General features: G+C 38.0%; 1 protein-coding gene across 14 annotated transcripts in view; it reads left to right on the top strand.

Annotated features, from left to right (window-relative positions):
* Positions 1-23170, top strand: part of FER (FER tyrosine kinase) — a 305227-nt gene that overhangs the window by 140260 nt on the left and 141797 nt on the right. The gene's annotated exons all lie outside the window — the stretch shown is intronic.

A 23170-nucleotide genomic window follows, 5' to 3' on the forward strand; every position in this document is an offset into this window, starting at 1 on the left:
GTTCTGGATGATGTCCGTTCTGTCTTTTAGTTGTATTTTTGAAGTGGTTGTGCGAGGCTGCAAACTCCGGTGTTTACCTATGCCACCATCTTGGTTTCTCCCCAAGGAAAAATATACTTTTAATTAGGTACTCTATTCATTTTTCAATTTAAGATCTCTTAAAGACTACTTTATTTTATACTTAAGGGTTGCTTCTCCCAATATTACTGTTGAATGATTTTTTTTTTATAGAAGCTTTTGATATGTTTAAGTCCTTTTCAATGTAACATTTTATGGAATTAAAGAGACTTCCTTTTCCATAAATCTACATCCACATGGCTTGAGTCCTTAACTATTTAATTAAATTATTACAGTAATTAAAAATCTTAATGAAGGGAAGATCGGAGAATATGTGTGATTCAGTATTTTTTCTTTTAGCAAATATTTGCTTAGCATTCACTGTGTGCTGGCAGTGTTCTATATTATGGCAGGCTGCTGTACATGCGATGGAAATGAAGCAAGTAAAGGAGATAATGACCTGGGCATCACAATGACAGCAGGGTTTTGTGGTATGTGTTTAGGGGAGAGCTGCTTTTTTTAAACATTGTGATCAGTGAAGGCCTCCTAATGAAACCTGAGGGAAAATGTGAACCAAACCAAGGAGTGATCTGTAAGGTTATATGCCAGAGTAATCGAAAAAGTACTTAACAGTTAATACAACATGAATACTAATCGATGACAACAGGTGCCAACTTTAAAGTGGTGGAACCCTAGGGGTGTTTATGGTCTGAATATCCTCCATGAATGTCTGGGGAGTGTTCCTAGGTATAACTGAGGAACTACTAGTACAGGGGCCAGTGTGGCTGAAACAGTGGTAGAAGGAGAGAGTAAGGGGAGATAAGCACAGATTCAGATTAATTTAGTAACTAATATATATTGTCTTAAAAGTTCAATTGTTTATTATATAATTTAAGAAATTCACTTCATTTGAGTAGAAACTCAGCATAAATTTTTTAAGTTTTTATAATTAGGTCTCTTAAAAACAAAAGATTTGTGTTTGATACTGTTATTGAATTTCAAGGGAATATTTTTGTAGCAATATGGTCATCTAAATAAGAGTAAAACCCCTGATTTTAACTTTCAAGAATTTTTCCCCCCAGTCCATTGTTTGTATGTGACGTGTTTTCTCCCATACTATCAAGCAATTAATTCAATTCTGATACAGTCTACCTGGAGATAGAGCATGATCCCAGAGCTTAAAGACTGTTCCATAAGACTGTCCCTCCTCTCCCCACCAACTTCAGACACCAGTCACTTGTACAGATTATCACCTGTGCTTCTGACAAACTGGTTCATAGATAGGAGGTTCCAATGACCCCCTCCTTGGGTTCGATTAATTTGCTAGAGTGGCTCACAGAGCTCAAAGAAATGTTTTACTTATTAGATGATCAGTTTATTATAAAAAGGATATAACTCTGAAGAGTCACATGGAAGAGATGCATAAGGCAAAGTATGTGGGAAAGAGCTTGGCGCTTTCATGCTCTTTCCAGGTAAGCCACTTTCCCTGACCTCCATGCCTGCCTTCACCAACCCGGAAGCTCTCTGAAGCCAGCCCTTTTGGATTTCTATGTAGTTTCCATGAAATATGTAGTTTAATTTCATAGCCACGACTGGTCAAATCCTTGGCCACTGGTGATTTAACTCAGTCTCCAGCCTCTTTCCCCTCCCCAGAGTTCAGGGGTAGGACTGAAAGCTCTATCTCTCTAGTCACAAAGTTGACTCCCCTGGCACCAGCCTCCATCCTTAGGTCACCTACGGGCTTTCCAAAGTCATCTCAGTCACATGGCAAAAGACACCTTTATAGCTCTCGCACTTAGGAATTTTCAGGGGTTTTAGGAGGTATGCCAGAAAAAGGGTCTAAAACCAAATATAATTTCTTATTGTATCGCAATATTGCACTCATTAATATTGTTTTTTGAGGCATCTAGCTAGCTGTCCTTTTGCAGTTAATCCTCTTATACTGTCATTTGTACAGGATTTTTAAAAAGTGCTGTGTGTTTAAGTTGTGTCGCTAAGAGTGATCCTTTTTTAATCTCTTAAAAATGAGATAATTAAATATCATGTCAAATTATATTTCCAGTAAGGGAAACTGATAATTTGGAAAAAAGTTTTGATCTAGAATATGCACTCTTTAATTGCCTCTTTTAGATCAATTATCAGGTCTATGGAGAGGGGAAGGGCACACAAAATTACGAAATGTTCTTAGGACGTTCATCAAGAATATATAAATCTCCACGCTGACCTCCAATTTGAGCAAAGATAATTCAGTTTTAAATGCCAGTTTTCAGCACTACCAACCACATAATCTGGGACAAGTCAGCCAGCCTACTAAAGTCATCTTCAGCCTAGAGTATCCTCACATAGTTGTGAAGATCATGTGAGAAAAATCTCTGTGGATATATTTTGAAAACTGCAAAATACCATATACTTCCTTATTTAAAAACTTTTTAACAGGACAGGTAAATCAGAATAGAAGGCAAATTTGGAAGATTTTAAGTTGTGAAGGAAGAAAAAAAGAACCTTTACTGAGTGTAGTGTGTTAATAACACTCCACCTCTATGATTTTATTACATCTTTTCAACAACTATGAATTGACTATCAGTATTATTTCCATTATTATGTGAAGAAACTCAGAGATTATAATTTATCCCAAATCACATTTGTTATAAATTTTAGAGCTCTAATTTGAAACTGATTTGGTTCTATTCATCTATTGACTATAATCCCAGCTAGCATAAATTATAATGTGTAGTCTTAGTAATATCAGTAGTTCAACAACTTTTCCCCAAACTCCAGTATTCTAGCTCTAGGATGTAGCAGTGAACTTGACAGATATGGTCTCATCCCTTATGAAACCTATGAAACTTAGTCTAGGAGAAACTATATAGCATGTTGTGTCTTGGGAAATACATGTAATTTTGAATATGTAGCCTTTATTTAGCATAGTCTGGGAGCTCAAAGTAAACTTGGATTTTAGGCTTGATCCATTTAATAAAATAAAAGAACCTTGTCATAATAACTATAACATATAGACTGCCTTTCAATTTTTTTTATCTCAAACTTTACCAGCAGATATTTTGAGGAACAGCAATTGTTAACGTAAAAGCAAAAGGCAAAAGTGAGAGACAAGAGTTTGAGATCCAAAATAATAGCTATTTGGGCAGCACTGATTCAGAAACCCAAGTAGTGTTTCGAGTAGGGGGTTGAAGGCAAGAGGTTTTATGAGGAAGGGAAGGGGAATAATTACATGACAAGAAAGAAGGAATTTCTAGAAGGCATTACTAAGTTAAGGAAGAAATTTCTTAAAGATGCAAATAAGCTGAGTTATGCTTTAACTGTACATGAGGATGATAATTCTAAGGATGTCTTTAATTCGCAGTCCAGTAGTCAGAATGTTTGCTTTCCTGTTGGCTTGGCAAAAAGCTGTTTGTAATACACTGTTTGTTTGGCCTAGTCCAAAGGTCATTTTGCCCAGTTTAAATATCCAAAAAATTTGAGAAGTAGGATGCACAGGGCAGTTTCTCTATAGTGGTAGCTCTGACTCCATTTTGGAGTGGCTCCATTTATATTCTTTTTCAGTCAGTGTTAGACTCAATTGATGGACTTTGGAGACTACTAAAATTCCTTAAGTGATCTCTTAAGGGTATTTCATCTATAAGCCTACTTCAACTTTCTTAAATATCATGACGTTTTTAGTCTGAAGAGCCAGGTTTTTTGGTAATGTTTTCCATATATTTCTTATCTACCTTATAAATATTTGAGGGCTAATGGGAATTGGAATTTACGACCCAAATAATTTATTGAATTTTTTTAATAAAGGTTAAAGGACAGGATTTGGCATTTATATCACAAACATTGCCTGAAGTATACATGTAATCATTTTATAGTATTTATAAAATCTGCTATATGCATGGACTCAGGAAGCACATAGAAATGTAGAAGAAAATGTATAAAAATGTGTAAGAGGATTTCTGAAATCCTCTATGAAATGTTTGAAAATGGCTTGTAAGTTAGCATCTTTTCCCTGTTCTCTTTTGGAAACCATGTCAAAGAGAACAACAAAAATTTAAATTTAAATACATTTTCATGAAACTAGGAATCATATGTAATGTGCAGACTTCAAAGTGAAAAGTACCTTAGATTGGGCAGAAGTTGTGTAGCATAAAGTTAGAGAAGATATGATCAAAGAACTACCTGCAGTAGATCTTACCAAGTTTCAGCAAATATATCTCTTGAAATTGAGGATGTCACCCTAAAGTTCAAGGCTATATTCCTTGCTTGTATCAATGGATATGGGAAATGTGTGAGGGAGTAAAAATTTACACATAACTTAAATGATTAAGCCAAAGCTGCACTTGAAGGAAAACTCAGAGCTTTAAATACTAACATCAATAAAGCAAAAAGAATGAAATAAGTGAGGTAAGTATTGAACTCAAAAGAATTAGGAAAAAACAAATCCACAATTAAATAAAAGGAAAGCAGAAGAAAGGAATCTATATATATAAAACCCTAATATGCAAATAGCCTGAACAGCAGAATGACCGGTCACTATGATGTGTGCTAACTACCAGGGGGCGTGGAGCGTTAACATGGTAGGCGTTGGCAGCAGGCAGCAGAGTATGGAACATGGCAGGTGTCGGCTGCGGTGGGATGGTGGAGCAGGTGAACAGGGGCTCCAGACCAAGCTGGGGCACTGGTCGCTGTCACTGGGGCGAGCCTCTGGTAGTTACTGAAAATTCTGTGCTTCCATGTGCCACAGTCCTGCCCAGCGCTTGCACCTGCTGTCGGCACTGGCCCCGCTTGCACCTGCTGATGGCGCCAAGTGATCGGGACCGGCGCCGAGTGCTGGCAGCAGGTGCCAGTGGGGCCAGCGGTGGCAGTGGGAGCCGGTCTGCCAGCAGACAGGGGATCGAGAGCCACGGTGGGAGAGGCCAGGCAGGGGCTCGGAGGATAGGCTGAGACCCACCCCTGTGCCCATCACAGTCTCATGGCCCACAGGTCCTTTTAAGGTGCACAAATTTGTGCACGGGGCCCCTAGTTATAAAGATAAAAGCAGAAAGGAATGAATTATATAAAAGGAAAACAATATGTATAACTGCTTTTAAAAAGATCAATACATAATCAAAACCCCTGCTCATGTAATTAAGAAAAACTCATACCACAAAAGGGAAAATCTCTTTAATATATAAAGAAATTTTAGAAATTAATAAAGATAACCAAATAGAAAAATTGACAATGGACATGAATGGATAGTTCAAGAGCTAAAAATACAAATGGCTTTTAAAGAAATGACAGGTGATTACCTCATTCACTAGAATAAGGAAAATTAAAGATTTTTAAAATCTACCAGAATGGTATAAACTCACAGTTTGTAATTCACTTTCTTGATATAGATGTGCAGGAAAAGGCCCATAGATAATTTCATGATGGGAGTATATGTTAGAAAAATCTTTGTAGAAGGCAATTTGACAGAATCTATAAAAATTATAAAATATGTATACCTTTGACTTAGCAATAATTTTACAATTTATCCTTCAATTATATTTGTATGTATATGAAATGATGTCAGTAAAAGGTAATGGGGCTCAGGGCAGACTATGCCAAAATATGCACCTTTGGCATTTTGGTTATTTTGAATTAAAGTTACTTAAGAAATAGCCCATGCAGAAAGAGACACTCTGACCTTCCTTTTTGTCCCTAAAAGCAGAAAATAAATACTTCATGGGAAAGGTGCCTTTCCTGTACCAGGAGGTAGAGAGATACCTTTATCTCAGGAAATAAGGAATTCAGGACTGTGAGGGCTATCTAAACAAGCTGCTTAGATTCTTTCTTAATTAATATTCTTTCCTAATTAGATTCCTTACTAATTTTTTTTTTTTTTGTAAAAACTGTATTTTTTTTTTTATTGCTTAAAGTATTACAAAGGGTATTACATATGTGTCCATTTTATCCCCCCGCCCTAGACAGTCCCCTAGCCTCCCCTATCCCCCAATGTCTTATGTCCACTGGTTATGCTTATATGCATGCATACAAGTCCTTTAGTTGATCTCTTACCCCCCTACCTCCTGCCCCGCAACCCTCCCCGGCCTTCCTGCTGCAGTTTGACAATCTGTTTGAGGCAGCTCTGCCTCTGTATCTATTATTGTTCAAAAGTTTATAATGGTCTCTATTATCCATGAATGAGTGAGATCATGTGGTATTTTTCCTTCATTGACTGGCTTATTTCACTTAGCATAATGCTCTCCAGTTCCATCCATGACGTTGCAAATGGTAAGAGTTCCTTCCTTTTTAGAGCAGCATAGTATTCCATCGTGTAGATGTACCACAGTTTTCTGATCCATTCATCTACTGATGGGCACTTAGGCTGTTTCCAGATCTTAGCTATGGTGAATTGTGCTGCTATGAACATAGGGGTGCATATATCCTTTCTGATTGGTGTTTCTGGTTTCTTGGGATATATTCCTAGAAGTGGGATCACAGGGTCAAATGGGAGTTCCATTTTCAGTTTTTTAAGGAAACTCCATACTGTCTTCCATAGTGGCTGCACCAGTCTGCATTCCCACCAGCAGTGCACAAGTGTTCCTTTTTCTCCACATCCTCTCCAGCACTTGTCGTTTGTTGATTTGTTGATGATAGTCAGTCTGACAGGTGTGAGATGGTACCTCATTGTTGTTTTGATTTGCATCTCTCGGATGATTAGTGACTTTGAGCATGTTTTCATATGTCTCTTGGCTTTCTGAATGTCCTCTTTTGAAAGGTGTCAGATTCCTTACTAATTAATTCATTTATTTTTCATGTCATTTCCTCACAAATTTTTGGTTTCTTTGTCTAGAAAATATAAAAGCTGCCTGCTTTGGTCATTTCAGGAGGCCCCATACTATGAGAGCTTCATACATATGTATGAAATTAAATTTCATTTCAGCTGTTAATCTGTCTCACATCAATTTCATTCTTAAAGCCTCTAAGAACTGAGAAAGGTACAGAGGGGAAAATGTCCCTTCCCTGACAAAGGTTAGTCACTGCAGCATTATTTTAAGTAGTAGGAGATTGAAAATATTGAAATGTTCATTAAGAAATAGCCCTAGTTAAGTCAATTATAGTCTCTTATTCAACAGAGAAGGTGAATGAGGAAGCTGTCTATGTACTGATTGGAGAGAGTTCCAAGATATATTGTTATTAAAAGGAAGTAGCTATAAAACATACTTTCTATAGTGCTATTTTTATATACAGATATTGGGAAGTATAAGATTGAATTTGCTTTTATATGATAAATAAACTTTTACAGTATACTGGAGACTAATAAGAATGATGATGTGTAACAGAAGTTACATGTTTGGGGAATGGTTGAAATTGGCAGCACAAGGAAACGTTAATCTTTGCATTTCATTTCTGTCTTTTAAAAAATATATAAATACATTTTAAAATATTAAAACTATGGCACCTGCCCTAATACAGTTTTAATTTTCCAGGGAGATGCTTTATTGAAAAATTATTGTTAAAATGATAAAATCTTCATGTTATATATTGTTAAAGTAGAAAAAGCAATTTATAAAACAGTATTATAGTACTATCCTATTTTCAAAATATGTAATGCATATGTACATATACATAGAAAAAGTTAAAAGACTATATACTCAAGAATATTATGATTATTTTAGGTTGGAGAAATTATGGTTAAATTTTTCTGAAGTATAGTTTAAATATTTTTCATTGAACATGTTATTTTTGCAATTTAAAATTTTTCTAAAACCATAGTATCATGTTTAGTAGAACACTATAAAGCGGTATTTTAAAAACTTTTTTTCATAATGCATAAAGAAATTACATTTTTTATTGAGCCCCAGGACATTAATAATTATGAGTGTTATGTATGTGTATGTGAAAATGAAATAAATTTTACAAGACAATTTTTTATGTTTCCTTTTTAAAAAATTAAAGTTATTGGGTGATATTAGTCAACAGGAACATATAGGTTTCAGGTTTGGGTTTCTATGTTACAAGATCTATATATTGCACTGTGTGCCCACCACCCAAAGTAAAATCTTTTCCTATTACCATATATTTAGGATTTATGTTTCTTACATGTGATGCATTTTATTATATTTTTATAAAGTCTAAATTCAAAAAGTTGACTTTATGAATTTCAATTTGAAAAATACTTTTATAAAGGATTTTTAAAAATCAATAAAGTTGATTTTTTTAAAGAACGCCTTTATTTTTGTTTTTAAAATTGATTTCAGAGAGAGGAAGGGAGAGGGAGTGATAGAAATATCAATGATGAGAATCATCGATGAGCTGCCTCCTGATCAAGCTTGCAACCCAGGCAAGTTCCCTGACTGGGAATGGAACCATGACCTCCTGGTTCATGGTGGGTGCTCAACCACTGAGCAACACCAACTGGGCCGTTTTTAAAGTAGCAATACAATATCTGTTACAGAAATTTAAAAGAGGAGCAAATGGCCTGGAAATAGTTGACAGAGGAAGATGGACTTGAAGTAGTTTTCTGAGTATAGACAGAAAAAGTAGAGGAATTACTTGGGGTTATGATAAGGGAATAATCTAAAACAGGGGGAGTTCTAAGATTTGTTTTAAGGAATATAAGATCAGCTTGACAAAAGCAGATGATTTAGAAAGATGAGTAATTTGAAAAATTTAGGTTAAAGTCAAATATTTGAAAACCTTGAATACCAAGGTTAGGATTTATCTGTGGAAAATGCCATTTCACTGCACGTTTGTAAGCAAAGGGTGAATGTGATCTGAGCACATCTGAAGTGTCGTTGGTGAAACCAGTTTCCCCACTAAAATACTGAAGCCTATCTAGCCTTTTAGTTGCTTAGAGAAATTCATTTACTGGGACATTTAAAAAGCAAAGAAATCAATTTTCATTTTACTTGTGTAGCCATTGCCAAATTATATTAAAGTGAAGAAATGCTAGAATAAAAATCGAAACAAATCATCAATTCCAGGGGAAAGTCAGTAATGCTAGAAATTAAAATACAAAATGCAGGCTCTTAATGACCCATAATAATTTCTGTATTGAGCTTGAAATTTAGGTATGAGCCATTATAGAAAAAGAGTTAATTTTGTGATTAGAAAAGAGGAAGAATATTAATTTGTTTAAAGCAAAGTTTTACTGCCAATACGTTTTAAGGGACATTTCTCTCTTGGAATATAGCAATGTCTTTAATAACATTTCGGCAAAAGTTTAGAAATATTGTTTGTTGCATTTAGTATCCTTCGATGATAACCAAGGGCATAATATTAAAATTCAACATAATAAAGAACATTATCAGCATTTTTCTCTATTTTCAATTTTTACTGCATATAGTAGTAAATCCAGATTTATGATAAAAATGTTAATAAAATTAGCATTCAATACATTAGAAAGTTTAAATAAGTACCAAAATATCAATATACCTATGACATTTACAAAATTTTATCTTAATAATATACCTGAACAATTTGACATTTAACAAAGTTGGTAGAAGATTCACATATTGAGTAAAAAAATACCTTAAACATGGAATCCTGTATTGTTGTTTACATTCACCCTTTGACCTTGTGAAGAAAAAATCCACAATATGTTGCCAATATTTTATTTTATGTTGAAAATTGTCAGTTCTAAATAATTTAATGGAGAGTCACATCTCTTTTAATGTCTGTCTTATGAAATTGTGAAGTCAAGACATCAGGAATGTATTTGATGTTCTAAAACCTGAGATTACAATTGACTAAGATAGTGGAATCTAGCAATCAAGAAAAGTCTTTATCAAGAAAAAGAGAAAGGCATTCTAACACAGAGTATTCTTAATGTTGGTACTTCTGTAATTTAAGCAGTAGAGAGGTAGGAAGGTGGGGCAGATGAGAGGTGGGAGGGGCAAGTGAGGTGAGTTGATGAGAAGTATGGCTGAGAGAGAAGGCACCTGTTCTGCGTCCTGGCTGAGTTAGTCTCTTCAGTAAAATAACCCCTGTTCCCCATGACTACTCTCCTCCTCTTGCCCCACAGCCTGCAGCCCACAAAAGCTTCAGAGTAGGAAATCTCTGATGCTGATGTGTAATTTCCATCTTCATTATTTGTCAACTTTATTTAACACAGGTATTCATAAAGTATTCCATAAAAGTGTCCTCTTCCTCTAGTCTCACATTGTACTTACTTTATCAGTCTGCAATAATTGTTAGTTTTCTGTGTCTGACATTCCCATCTATAATAATAAAAGCGTAATATGCAAATCAACCAAATGACCGAATAGCAGAATGACTGTTTAGACGACCTTCTGGACAACTATGCTATGACACCCACTGGCACCAGGCCAGCCAAGGTGGGCGCAATGCTATTGGTTGGGGGCTCGGCCATCGCCTCATGACCGCCGTGCTGAGGGAGGCCCAGGCTACCGACAGGCAGGCTGCGGCGGGTGGACGGGGCCTCCCTCTTTGGGGCAATTGATCACTGGGCTCCCATACTGTGAAGAGGGCACAGGCAGGACTGAGGGACAGATTTCGTGCACCGGGCCTCTAGTTAGATACTAAGCCCATTGAGAACAGTAAGGATTTTTTTTCTCATTTTTACGTATCGCAATGTCTGATCCATAATTCAGTGAATATTTGGTGTTATTTTTTAGAAGATCAGGACATTTATTAAGTGCTTCATATATCAGGACATTTATTAGGTGCTTTCATATATAGACTTTAATATATTTAGGACAATATACAAATTTTAGGTTTAAGTTTTTCTAAAGTGGAACATGGTTTAGATTTATGAATGAGATCCCTTTGGAAATAAACTATATTTTGTTTCAGTTCCATTTGTACAATGACTTATTTTTCATATTTTGACTTTCTTTTATTGCTTTATATTAGAAGTTACTGTCTCATGTACTTATGTTATTCTGAACTTCATAAATATTTTTAAGTACAGAAAAGAAAATATTCTGGTGTGCTGTTATTCAGCTTATCTGTATTTTATACTACTGGGGAACTACATTTGATTAGTTTCATAAAATTCATTTGACACCTTGAGGAGATTGCTCTCTGATATTAACTTTAAAGTGGTGAAGCCATCTTATTTAATGTTTAATATTCCTTATTTATTTGAAAGTTACTGCCCTATATTAAACCACTTAAAGAGTGAAAATGAAATACAAGAACAGAACAGCCATTGCTTGTTTTTACTTTTTAAAAGAACCGTTTATCTTTCTTGACCAGATTAGCCAAATTAGTGTTCACCTGCTACATTGTCCTTGAAGGGAACAATTTAATTATGCCACAAAGACTTGTCCCACATTCTGCTTTACTTTTCATAGACTAAATTTGCATGCTAAGAATTTTAATGACATTAAAATTACAGGATTTAAATGAGAACGACCAAGGACATTAAAAAGATATCTTCAAGTGATTTTTTTTAAAATGGGAAGTCTCATTCGTATATAATATAAGCCTTAGAGAAAATGAAACTTTAAGTTCTTGTTATTTGTGTAACAAATGATATATATTAAAATTAGACCACAGATGAAGTCATATAACAGAAATACCCATACAGAGAAATTATAATCTTGTGGATACCCTTGAACCTTGATTGGTGACTATTATTTTTTGTTTGTTCGTCAGTTTGTTAATCCTTACCCGAGGATATTTTTCCATTGATTTTTAGAGAGAGTGGAAGGGATGGGGAGAGACACAGAGAGAGAAATATTGATGTGAGAGGGACACATTGATTGGTTGCCTCCCTCATATGCCCCAACCCGGGATTGAGCCTTCAGCCAAGGTATGTGTCCTTGACTTGACACATACCCCAGTTGCAGCCAACACTCTGTCCACTGAGCCAAACTGACTAGGGTTGAATGGTGACTATTTAATGAGAAATAGAATCAAGAACACCATCTGTTATTATAACTTGTATGTCTCTTAGTAATAAAGGACCCTCATGTTTTAGTCATGGCCCTCACTGTTATGTGGTCTTACCATTCAAGATATTTCCTAATGGTGCATTCAAGAGGTATGATTTTATCAATACTTTATAGTAATGCTATGTTCTCTTTTACATAATTTATATATATTTTTTGTCCCTGGAATCACTTCAGTTGGAGACCTTTTTTTAATGTCCATAATACTGAACTGTGAGTAAATAGAATTTTTGGAGTCTTCTCTAGAAATAACTTTTAAAAGACTCCTCCACTCCTATTGTAATGTTGAATGTAGGGTTTCTAGAAGGTCATTAGTGTTCATCTGAAATATATAGGTCATAATTTTCTAGAAATTCATAGGTTTTAAGAATGTCTCTGTTTTTTTAGTTGACATTCAACAAACACATATTGAGTGCCTATTATATAATAGAAACTGTATCAGGTACTAAAAATATAGTGATAACTATGACAGTCTGTCCCAAAACAAATTAGAGTCTGTTTGGGAAGACAACAGTAAGTAGGAATTATGATCAAGGTGATAAACACTATTCTAGAGGAAATTTATGGTATTTTACAGGACATAAGAAGGGCCTGTTGCTTGACAATTTGTGGAAGGCTTCCGAGTTGTGAAGGATTACTGGGGTGTACTGGTGAAGGGCCCGATAGAGCAGTGTTTCAGAAAAGGAGCTGCATCTAATTTTGGGATGAGAAATTCTGTGGTGCACTTGAGGGACTGTAAGGATTCCAGCATATACACCTGTAATGGAGAATATGCTTAGTAGTCAGGGGAATGGGGTGAAGAGGTGTGGTAGGTGGGACAGGGCCTCCCAAATGTGTCTACTTCCTAATCCCCAGAAACTGTGGGTGTGTTCTATTACACAGCAGAAGGGATTTTGCAAATGTGTTTATATTAAGGACCTTGAGATGGAGAGATTATCCTGCATTATCCAGGTGGGTTTAAGGCAACCACAAGGGTCCTGAGGGAAGCAGGAGAGTCAGAGACAGAGGAGGAAATGTAATTGGATGTATTGACTGAAGCATGTAGGGGGGGAAGAGTCAAGGAAGATGAGCAGCCTCTACAAACTGGAAACAGCAAGGAATGGATTTTCCCCTAAAGCTTCCAGAAGGAATCCAGCTCTGCAAACACCTTGATTTTAGCACCAGGACATCTATTTTGAAGTTCTAAGCTCCAGAATTGTAAAATAATACATTTGTGTTGCTTTAAATGACTAAGTTTGTGAGAATTTGTAACCAGCAGCAATAGAAAATTGATACATAGTGAAATTGGAGAAGTTAAAAAGTGCCAAGTGGAACTACTTCATGCTAAAGGGTTTGACCTTTTCTAGGAGCAATATGAAGCTTTGACTGGTTTTATCCTGGGAAAAGTCATAGTAAGGTTTATACTTTATAAAGTACATATGGCTTCATTGTGGAAACCAATTAGTATTCAGAGGCGAATTCAGCTTGACATCTTCACTAACTGTATCCTCACTAGATTGTCTCATGAGGCTTAAGACAATATACTTGATAGCTTTGAATCCATTTCCCCTCCTATATCTACTTCACAGTGTTGTTGCGAAGGCAAGTTAGGGAAAACATTTTGTAAACTCTCAAGGACTTTAAATATGTCACTTATTATCATATTAGAGGCCTGGTCCACAAAATTCATGCACTGGGCCGGGGGGGGGAGGGGGGGGTTTGTGCTTCCTCAGCCCAGCCTGTACCCTGTTGCATCCAGGAGCCCTTGGGGAGTGGGCCTAAGCCGGCAGTCAGACATCCTGTGAACCTGGCTTCTGGCTGAGCAGTGCTCTCCCTGTGGGAGTGCATTGGCCACCATGGGGCAGCTCTTGCGTTGAGTGTCTGCCCTCTGGTGGTCAGTGTGTTTCATAGCAACCGGTCATTCTGCTGTCCAGTCAATTTGCATATTAGCCTTTTATTATAAAGGATAGTACGTAATGAAATTATAGCTAACTGGATTGGAAAGTGTAATATCTGTAGACTTGGGAAAATACTTATGCTTTGGAAGCTAAATATATCAAGATAAAAAAGAAAAAAAAAGAGCAAAAAAATTAATGGACATAGATGATAGTGGGGTGATTGCCTGGGGGTGTGTGTAAAGGGAGGGGAGGAGGGTGTGGGGATGGAGTACAGGGGGATAAATGGTGATAGAGGGAGACTTGACTTGTGGTGGTGAACACACAATACAGAATACAGATGATGTGTTGTGGAATTTTGCACCTGAAACCTGAGTAATTTTGTTAATCTTTGTCACACCAATACATTCAATAAAAGGAAAAAAAATCAAGATAATCTAAATTCTAGGTCATCTTTTTCATAATAGCACAAAATTCCTTAATATCCATTAAGTTCCTTTTACAGAAATATAAGTTTGACCTAGATATATGAGACAGATATGCTTGCAATTTGGGACAAAAGACAGGGGAGACACCATGTCATGTGTGCATTACAGATTGAACTAATGAGTTATACTGAATTCACTCTGCAAATAGAAAAGAAATTAGGTATATTTTTATGGTGAGTGCTCTCATTTAATAAACTTTAAGAAAACAGTGGAGAAGGATATGAAAGTTTACATTATTAAAATGGGAAAGTAGAACAATAACTGGAAAATGAAAAGTTTAGAAGGTCAGTGCTTTTAAGTTATGATTAGTAACAGATATATTTCACATTTAAGTAGTAAGTCAAATCCAAGAGTTCAAGAAATGTTATACAGCATTACTTTGAGTAAAAAGAAAGACATAATTTTTAAAAATATTAAAATATTCATTTTCAATCTAAGTATGTGACTAACTGGGGTGTGAAATAATCCTAATTCTGTTAAAGCTGGATATTATATACTATTAGTTATTTCCGTAATGGAAAGTAAAAAACAATTCATACGGGCCAATTTTACTATGTTTACTAAGTGTCCATGAAAGACATTATTTCCTGTTTTGATAAATTCTTGTAATTGTTCTGATTTCTCTGTCTAATAGAAAACCATCCAAGCCAAAATAACTGAATAATTTTTTCAATGCTGTTTCATCTGAAATACATAAAAATGTGAAACTTTATCCCAGATTCCCTTGTCCAGAAGGAATGTATTTGAAATTGTTTTGATATTGTTTGCTTATTCAGGCCTTTTGTCAATAGCATAGGATACAATTAGAAGTCATAGAAAAAAAACCATGTTTTAGGATTTGGACCAATAAAAAAATGTGAGTTTTCAAATATCCTGCAGAAGATTGAATATATTAATTGTTGTCATGAGATTCTCATATTCTTCAAACGGTTATTGAATATTTCCAGCGGGTCTAGTATTATTACCAAACTAGAGGCCTGGTGCATGAAATTTGTGCATGGGTAGGGTCCCTAGTCCTGGTTGGCGATCAGGGCCAATTGGGGCCTTTTGGCTGCCTGCCCGGGCCTTTCTTCGTTTCACACCAGCCCCTGGTGGTTAGCGCATGTCATAGCAAGAGGACGAACTCCCGGTCTCCCGGTGGAACTCCCGAGGGGACAATTTGCATATTAGAATTTTATATATATAGGTGATTTGAAAGAAGCAAAAGAATCAGATGAACTCTGGTCTCAGATGTTTTATTGTACAGATATGACAAACAACCTAATAAGGTCTCTTGCCATTTGCTCAAGTTTTAGTAAAAACTGCGTATATGCTCCCCCTTTCTTTGGCCCTGACCACACTATTTTCCATGTTCATGGGCTATGCATATATGTTCGTTAGCTAATCCCTTCACCTTCCTTTGTATAGTTCCTTCCTCTCCCTCGCCAGTAGGTGTTATTATTTTGCCAATTTTATAGATGAAAATTGAGGCACAGAGAAGGTCAGTAATTTTCTCAAGAATACATAGCTATTAAGTAGCAGAGCTTGGATTCTAACCCAAGCAATTTGCCTTCTGAGGATTTGCTCCTAACACTATATTCTGCTACTTCTCCAACTGTTACAGAGGAGGTCAGTGTTTGTAATTCCATCTTTGTGATAAATATACAGAGTTTTTGTAAGTTTCTCATTATGACCATCGGTGGTGCTCATTAAGAACCAGTGAAATTGAGTTAATTTAGGAAATAGTACCTTTCCACTTTTGGTTGTAGGTCTCCCTAAGATTCACTTCCTAGACCAGTGGTTTTAAAAAGTGGATACACAGGATCAGTAGCATTAGCATTACCTGTGAACTGTTAGAAACACAGATTTTTCTGGCTTTACCCCAGAGCTACCTAATCAGAAACTCTGGAAGTGGGGCCCCGCTCTGTGTTTTAAAAGTCCTCTAGGTAATTCTGATAGTCCCTAAAGATTGAGAACCACTAATCTAGATGGGGGGAGGGGGGGATAGTTATCCTGAACCTATAAATTCTCTTAATTACCTATCACTGTCATTTAGACAGGGAGAATATAGGAGGAATTTCAGATAAAATTGCATGTATTCTACCAATGGATTAAGAGAAGAAATCACATTTATCAGGAATAGACTGGTAATTATTTGAGGTATAAGCAGCGACCTCTTTAAATTTTAATCATCTCAAAGCATCCTAATGATCAAGAATCAGTGAAGTAGAAATGTCTATTTTATGGCTTTTTGAAGAAGTTGATGTTCCAAAATTGATTTTTGCAGTTTCATCAGAATTCAAAAAGAAAGATAGCTAAAAAGATATTCTGCCTGAACACTACTTTATTTTTGGTCTCTTTATATGCTGTATATGCACTGTAATCATTCTGATGTAATTTTAAAAGAGAAGATGATAAAGTTCATCTATTTAAGGATTATAATTGTTAAATTGTATTTTAGATTGATCAAGAAAGCTAAATTGTAAACATTATTTCTCAAGAGAAATGTCCCTGACTTGAAAGCAAAATCAGATACCTCATTACATACTTCAAATTTCCTTCTCAACATTTTCCATTTTTTTTTTGTAATTATATATTTACTAGCCTGAGCCTATTTAAGCCTCATCTCCACACCCTATAAAATGGTGATAATCTTACCTTATCAGTTCTATTATCAAATGAGATAACATATATATAGGAAATTTGTAGTTGTTTCCAGAGTTTAATACTATTAATTGTTTAATACCACTAATACACTATTACCATGACAAAGTGAGCCTCATGAGGGCAAGGATGGTATGTATTTTGTGCCATTGTGTTCCCTAGGACTTAGTAAGTACTCAGTAAATTTGCTGAATGGATGAGTTGATGGGTTGAATGATTTTAATATGTACACTATCGGATATGTACAGGGACAGAAAAAATTTTAGAGATAACTGAGCACCACACTTTGCATTTCTGGAGAAGGAGCCACTAGCACAAAATTATAAGATTGATGGCCTCTCTGACGAAAATTTATACTCAGATAATGATGACATAACATATTCTCCCCATCTTATCTCTTCCTGCTTCCTCAAAACCCCTATCCTCTTACTTTACTCTCTGCTTCCTTAAAATGTCTTGGCACTATTGGTCTAAACTAAGTTGAAATCTAATTATATTTTAAAATTGAGCTGATTTTTGGTAGAAATCTGGATAGCTGATTCATGGTACTCTTCTAGGTATGAAATATATGCAAAGTAGTAAATTAATGTTTGTCATCTTACAACAGTGACGTTTTTGACATGACAGTAATTCTTAGCCATTTCATCAACACATCAAGCAGATGACGGCCATTTCTAAGCCAAGTGGAACTCCTGAGATGAGAGCAGAGGGAACAGTGGACTTACTCATCTGAGTCTGTCAGTAAAATTTGATTTTTGAGATTTTAGAATTTTAATAACAAAATTGAGTTCATAGAGGAGCAAGAGAGTCATTAAAATTCAGGGTCACAGAAGAGCAAGGGATAAATTGTGGTATAAAAAGTTTCAGATTAGGTCAGCTAAAGTATTTTATACAGGTCCTTCTTCCAAAAAAACCAAAAAAAAAACAAAAAACACCCACAAACCAAAAATAAAAAAGGGTGAGACAACTTAAGAAACCTACTCAAGGCATGATAACGCATATACTCACAGTCACACATTTTCATAGTAATTCTATTAGAAAAATTGCATGTGGAATAAGCATGAGAATACATAACTAAGAAAATGAAATATTTTAATATGATATAGCAAGGCATTTAATACATTTCTGTTGATTTGAACAAGACCATTTGTACGCTATTCATCAGTATTTGCTTTAGTTATTTGTAAGCATTTATATTGTCTCTGTAATCAGTCTAAGGTCAAGGAGTAGATCATAACAATTTTGTATTCCTATAGTACCTTGAACTTAAGAGATACTCAATACATTTTTCAAGAATTGATGAGCTGATTTGGGTCATGCCACAGATACAATCCATTTAGTTTTTGTTCTTTTACAAACATACAAATAAAGCAACTTCTTAACATTAACATATGTTGATAAAAACCAACATTTTTTTAAGCTTAGGAATGAAATAAAATATTGATGAATCTGAAAGCAAGCTAATAGTAATATGATTCTTTTAGTAGTCAGTCAACTTAGGCCATATTAGGAGAAAAACATAAGATTCTGCTAACTTGTTTTAACCTGGTGGTTCTCATTTATATTCCACTCATGTAGGTAGATATTGTAATCAAATTTCAGGTTGATAATTAATGTTTTAAGTTTCAAAATGCCAGATTCAAATTCAGTAAAAAGTATTGTGGATGACATTTTCATTTATAGATAGCAATATTTCAGCTTAGAGCATTATGATCACACTTGCTCTAATATAGGTGTGTGCCTGTGTATGTGTATGTGTACATGCTACCCCAACTGCCCCCCTAATACAATCCAATGCAATGCAAACAGAAAGGCAAGACGATTTGCAAGAAAATTGCAGGTGAAGAGAGAATGAAGGAAAAGGATGAGAGGATAATAGAAGGTATGCTAATACTGTATAAATCTGTTAGAGGTATAACTAGGAATGCCATTTTTGGTAGTTGAAAGAGATGAAGTGGGTAATGGCCTCAAGAGAGACTTGGAAAACACATCTTTGTAAGGCCACAAACAAGAGAGAAAATGACAAGAGTAATTATTCAGTGAAACAAAGAGCCAAGTCATCCTCATTAGCATCTATAAAACGAAGCTCAAATGAAATCAAGCAATACAGAAACCCTCTACCCAAGAATATTGCAGAACTGAATCATTTTTTTAGGTTAACAGTCATGATTTTCCACGCTGATAATTACTAAAATAGTCTCAGTATTCTACACTGGGCATTAAAATATGTACAGAACTTAATGTGGCATGAAATAACGCTTTGTTGAAAATTAGAATAAGTATGCATTTACACATTGTGCCTGTGAGTTTGACAACAATTTCATATTTATACATGTGTATGTGTGTATGTATGCTACTCTTATTAGTAATGAGACAGAAGAATATTAATAATACAATATATTAGAGAAAATGTCTATATTGAAACGTGTGTGTGTGTGTGTGTGTGTGTGTGTGTTTCACCTGGTTTTTAGCTTATTACTAAAGAAGTTGATTGAATTATTACATAGTTTAATTACTCTAGTTATCAGTAAGGCAAATAAAAAAGTATATTTTGTAATCCTGAATAATTACAGACAATAAGTTATCATGTTCCCTCTAAATTAAATAAACTTAAAAACATAAAATGAACCAAAAATTATTACTTCAGTCATCTATATGTAAGGCTTTAAAACTTAATGAAAATATATAGAATTAATAGAAATAAGCTTTTCAAACAGGCAGACCAACTTTGATCTCTTATATTTTAATGGTTATATATATGGTTTTTTTAAACTTTTGTTTATATCACATTTGTGCAAAGTTTGTACTCTCAAAGAAATGAACATTTTTTTTCTGTACTCCAAAATCTCTTCCTTTATTCATTTTTATTCATTCATTTATTAAGTGCTGATGGTTTTTGTGTGTGTGTGTGTGTTTTTTAGCACTTGGTATTCTTTTTTAGCAATTTCAAGCCCTCAAGCTATAGCTTAGCCACAGAAATATATTAAATCATCTCAAGGTTTTCTCTTTCTTTGGCTGGATAATTCTAGTTTCTTTTCTCTTCACATATCTCAAATTCAAGATGAGAAAGTTACTCTGATATTAGATAGTTGAGTGAAATATATTGCCCCCAAATCCAACCCTATCTGTCTTTATATCGAAAGCTTAATGTCAAACTTGAGACAGTTTTGAAGGTGAATGAAAGGACAGAAACTTTGAGTTTGATATTTGACATTTAAATATCATTTTGTGCCTATAACATTGTGGGGATGCTTGGTGAACTCAAAGAAATAGTGATAATACTAGTAAATAAAATGAATAACATGAACTGACGTAAAGCTAACCAGAAACAGTCTTATTGAGCTGCAGCAGATGCCAAAATCCGTAAGGAGTAAAATCTAGTCTCCATTAAATAAAGAAAATAATGAAGAGCTAGTAAAAGTTAAGATAAAAAAGTACAAAGTATGATAGAGATGCAACTTACATAAGGGAAATCTTGGCATTTTTTCCTATTTAACACCTGAAAGAAAAGAGGAACACCAGGGATAATAGGAATCATTAGCTTCTGGTCTGGAATCAGGAATACCACGTAACAAGCATATTCTAAATCTGTGAAATTCCTACTGTGTGTCATTCCAATATTAATTACTAGAGGCCCGGTGCACAAAAATTTGTGCACTCGGGGGGGAGGGGGGGTACCTCAGCCTGGCCGGTGCCCTCTCGCAGTCTGGGACCCCTCGGGAGATAACGACCTGCTGGCTTAGGCCTGCTCCAGGGTGGCAGAGGGCAGGCCCAATCCCTAGGTTCAGCCCCTGGTCGGGCTCAGAGCAGGGCTGATTGGGGAGTTGGGGCACCGCCCCCTGTCATGCACAGAGCAGAGCGGGTTGGGAGGTTGCGATGCCACCCTCAGTCACGCTCAGGGTAGTGCCGATTGGAGGGTTGGGGCACCGCCCCCTGTCACACTCAAGGCAGGGTCGATGGGGAGGTTGCGGCGCCACCCCCTGTCACACACAGAGCAGGGCGGATCAGGGGGTTGGGGCACCGCACTCTGTCACACACAGAGCAGGGCCGATCAGAGGTTTGGGGAGCTCTCCCATATCAGGCACAGAGCAGGGCTGATCAGGAGGTTGGGGCGCCTTCCCCTGTCAGGAACAGAGCAGGGCGGATAGGGAGGTTGTGGGCCCGCCCCCTGTCATACACAGAGCCGCAGGGCGATCAGGGGGTTTAGGTGCTGCCCCCAATCATGCTGATCCCGGTGCTGGGAGGCATATTACCTTTTTACTATATAGGATAAAGGCCTGGTGCATGGGTGGGGCTGGCTGGTTTGCCCTGAAGGGTGTCCTGGATCAGGGTGAGAGTCCCCATTGGAGTGCCTGGCCAGCCTGGTTGAGGGGATGATGGCTGTTTTCAGCTGGTCACACATCCTTCAGGGTGGGGGTCCCCACTGGGATGCCTGGCCAGTCTGGGTGAGGGCTGAGGGCTGAAGCTCCCAACTGCTCTTTTTTTTCTTTTTTTTTTTATTCTGGGCCAACTTTAGCTCTGAGGCTCGGCTCCAGCTCTGAGGCCTCTGCTGCTGAAAGTAGGTATCTGGTTTGTTTAGGTTTTATAATTGAAACTCTGTATCAACTCCAGCTCTGAGATCCCAGCCAGCTGAAAGCTGGTTTCCGGGGTTTTGTTTAGCTTCTATATTTGTTACAATGTTTCTTAAACTGCAAGCTCAGAGGCCGGCAAGGCAGGCGGGGAACATTGGTTTCCTCCGTCACTGAAGCAAGCAAGCTTCATGTTCAGTTTAAACTGCCTTGCTGCCGGCCGCCATCTTGGCTGGCAGTTAATTTGCATATCACCCTGATTAGCCAATGGGAAGGGTAGCAATTGTACCCCAATTACCATATTTCTCTTTTATTAGATAGGACTAGAGGCCGGTGCACAAAAATTTGTGCACTCGGGGGGGGGGAGGGGAAGGGAGGTCCCTCAGCCCGGCCTGTGCCCTCTTGCAGTCTGGGACCCCTCGGGAGATAACGACCTGCTGGCTTAGGCCTGCTCCCGGGTGGCAGAGGGCAGGCCCAATTCCTAGGTGCAGCCCCTGGTCGGGCTCAGAGCAGGGCCGATTGGGGAGTTGGGGCGCTGCCCCCTGCCATGCACAGAGCAGAGCGGATTGGGAGGTTGCAATGCCACCCTCAGTCATGCTCAGGGGAGGGCCGATTGGGGGGTTGGGGCACCACCCCCTGTCACACTGAAGGCAGGGTCGATAGGGAGGTTGTGGCGCCACCCCCTGTCACGCACAGAGCAGGGCCGATCAGGGGGTTGGGGCACTGCCCCCTGTCACGCACAGAGCAGGGCCCATCAGGGGGGTTGGGGAGCTCCCCCCTGTCACGCACAGAGCAGGGCCCATCCGGGGGTTGAGGAGCTCCCCCCTGTCACTCACAGAGCAGGGCGGATCAGGGGGCTGGGGCGCTGCCCTCTATCACCCACAGAGCAGGGCTGATCAGGGGGTTGGGGCGCCGCCACTGTCACACTGAGGGCAGGGCCGATGGGGAGGTTGTGGCTCTACCCCATCACACACAGAGTAGGGCCCGTGGCGGGGGGAGGGTTGGGACGCCGCCGTCTATCACCCACAGAGCAGGGCCCGTGGGGGGGGGGGCGTTGGGGCGCCACACCCTGTCACACACAGAGCCACAGGGCGATAAGGCGGTTGGGGAGCTCCCCCGTATCAGGCACAGAGCAGGGCTGATCAGGAGGTTGGGGCGCCTTCCCCTGTCACGAACAGAGCAGGGCCGATAGGGAGGTTGTGGCCTCACCCCCTGTCACACACAGAGCTGCAGGGTGATCAGGGGATTTGGGCGCTGCCCCCTGTCACCCTGATCCCGGTGCCGGGAGGCCTTGTGGCTCCGCTGATCCTGGTGCTGGGAGGCATATTACCCTTTTACTATATAGGACAGAGGCCTGGTGCACGTATGGGTGCTGTCTGGTTTGCCCTGTAGGGTGTCCTGGATCAGGGTGGGGGTCCCCACTGGGGTGCCTGGCCAGTCTGGGTGAGGGGCTGAGGGCTGTTTTCAGGCTGGGGGTTACTGAAGCTCCCAACCGCTCCTTTTTTTCTTTTTTTCTTTTTTATTCTGGCCAGCTTTAGCTCTGAGGCTTGGCTCCAGCTCTTAGGCCTCCGCTGCTGAAAGTAGGTTTCTGGCCTTTGCTTACAATGTTGCGATCCTGCTGGCTGAAGCCTGGCGGACTAAAGCAGGTTTCTGGGGTT

Source organism: Myotis myotis, unplaced genomic scaffold (assembly GCF_014108235.1).
Source record: "Myotis myotis isolate mMyoMyo1 unplaced genomic scaffold, mMyoMyo1.p scaffold_m19_p_5, whole genome shotgun sequence".
Taxonomy (NCBI): Eukaryota; Metazoa; Chordata; class Mammalia; order Chiroptera; family Vespertilionidae; genus Myotis; species Myotis myotis.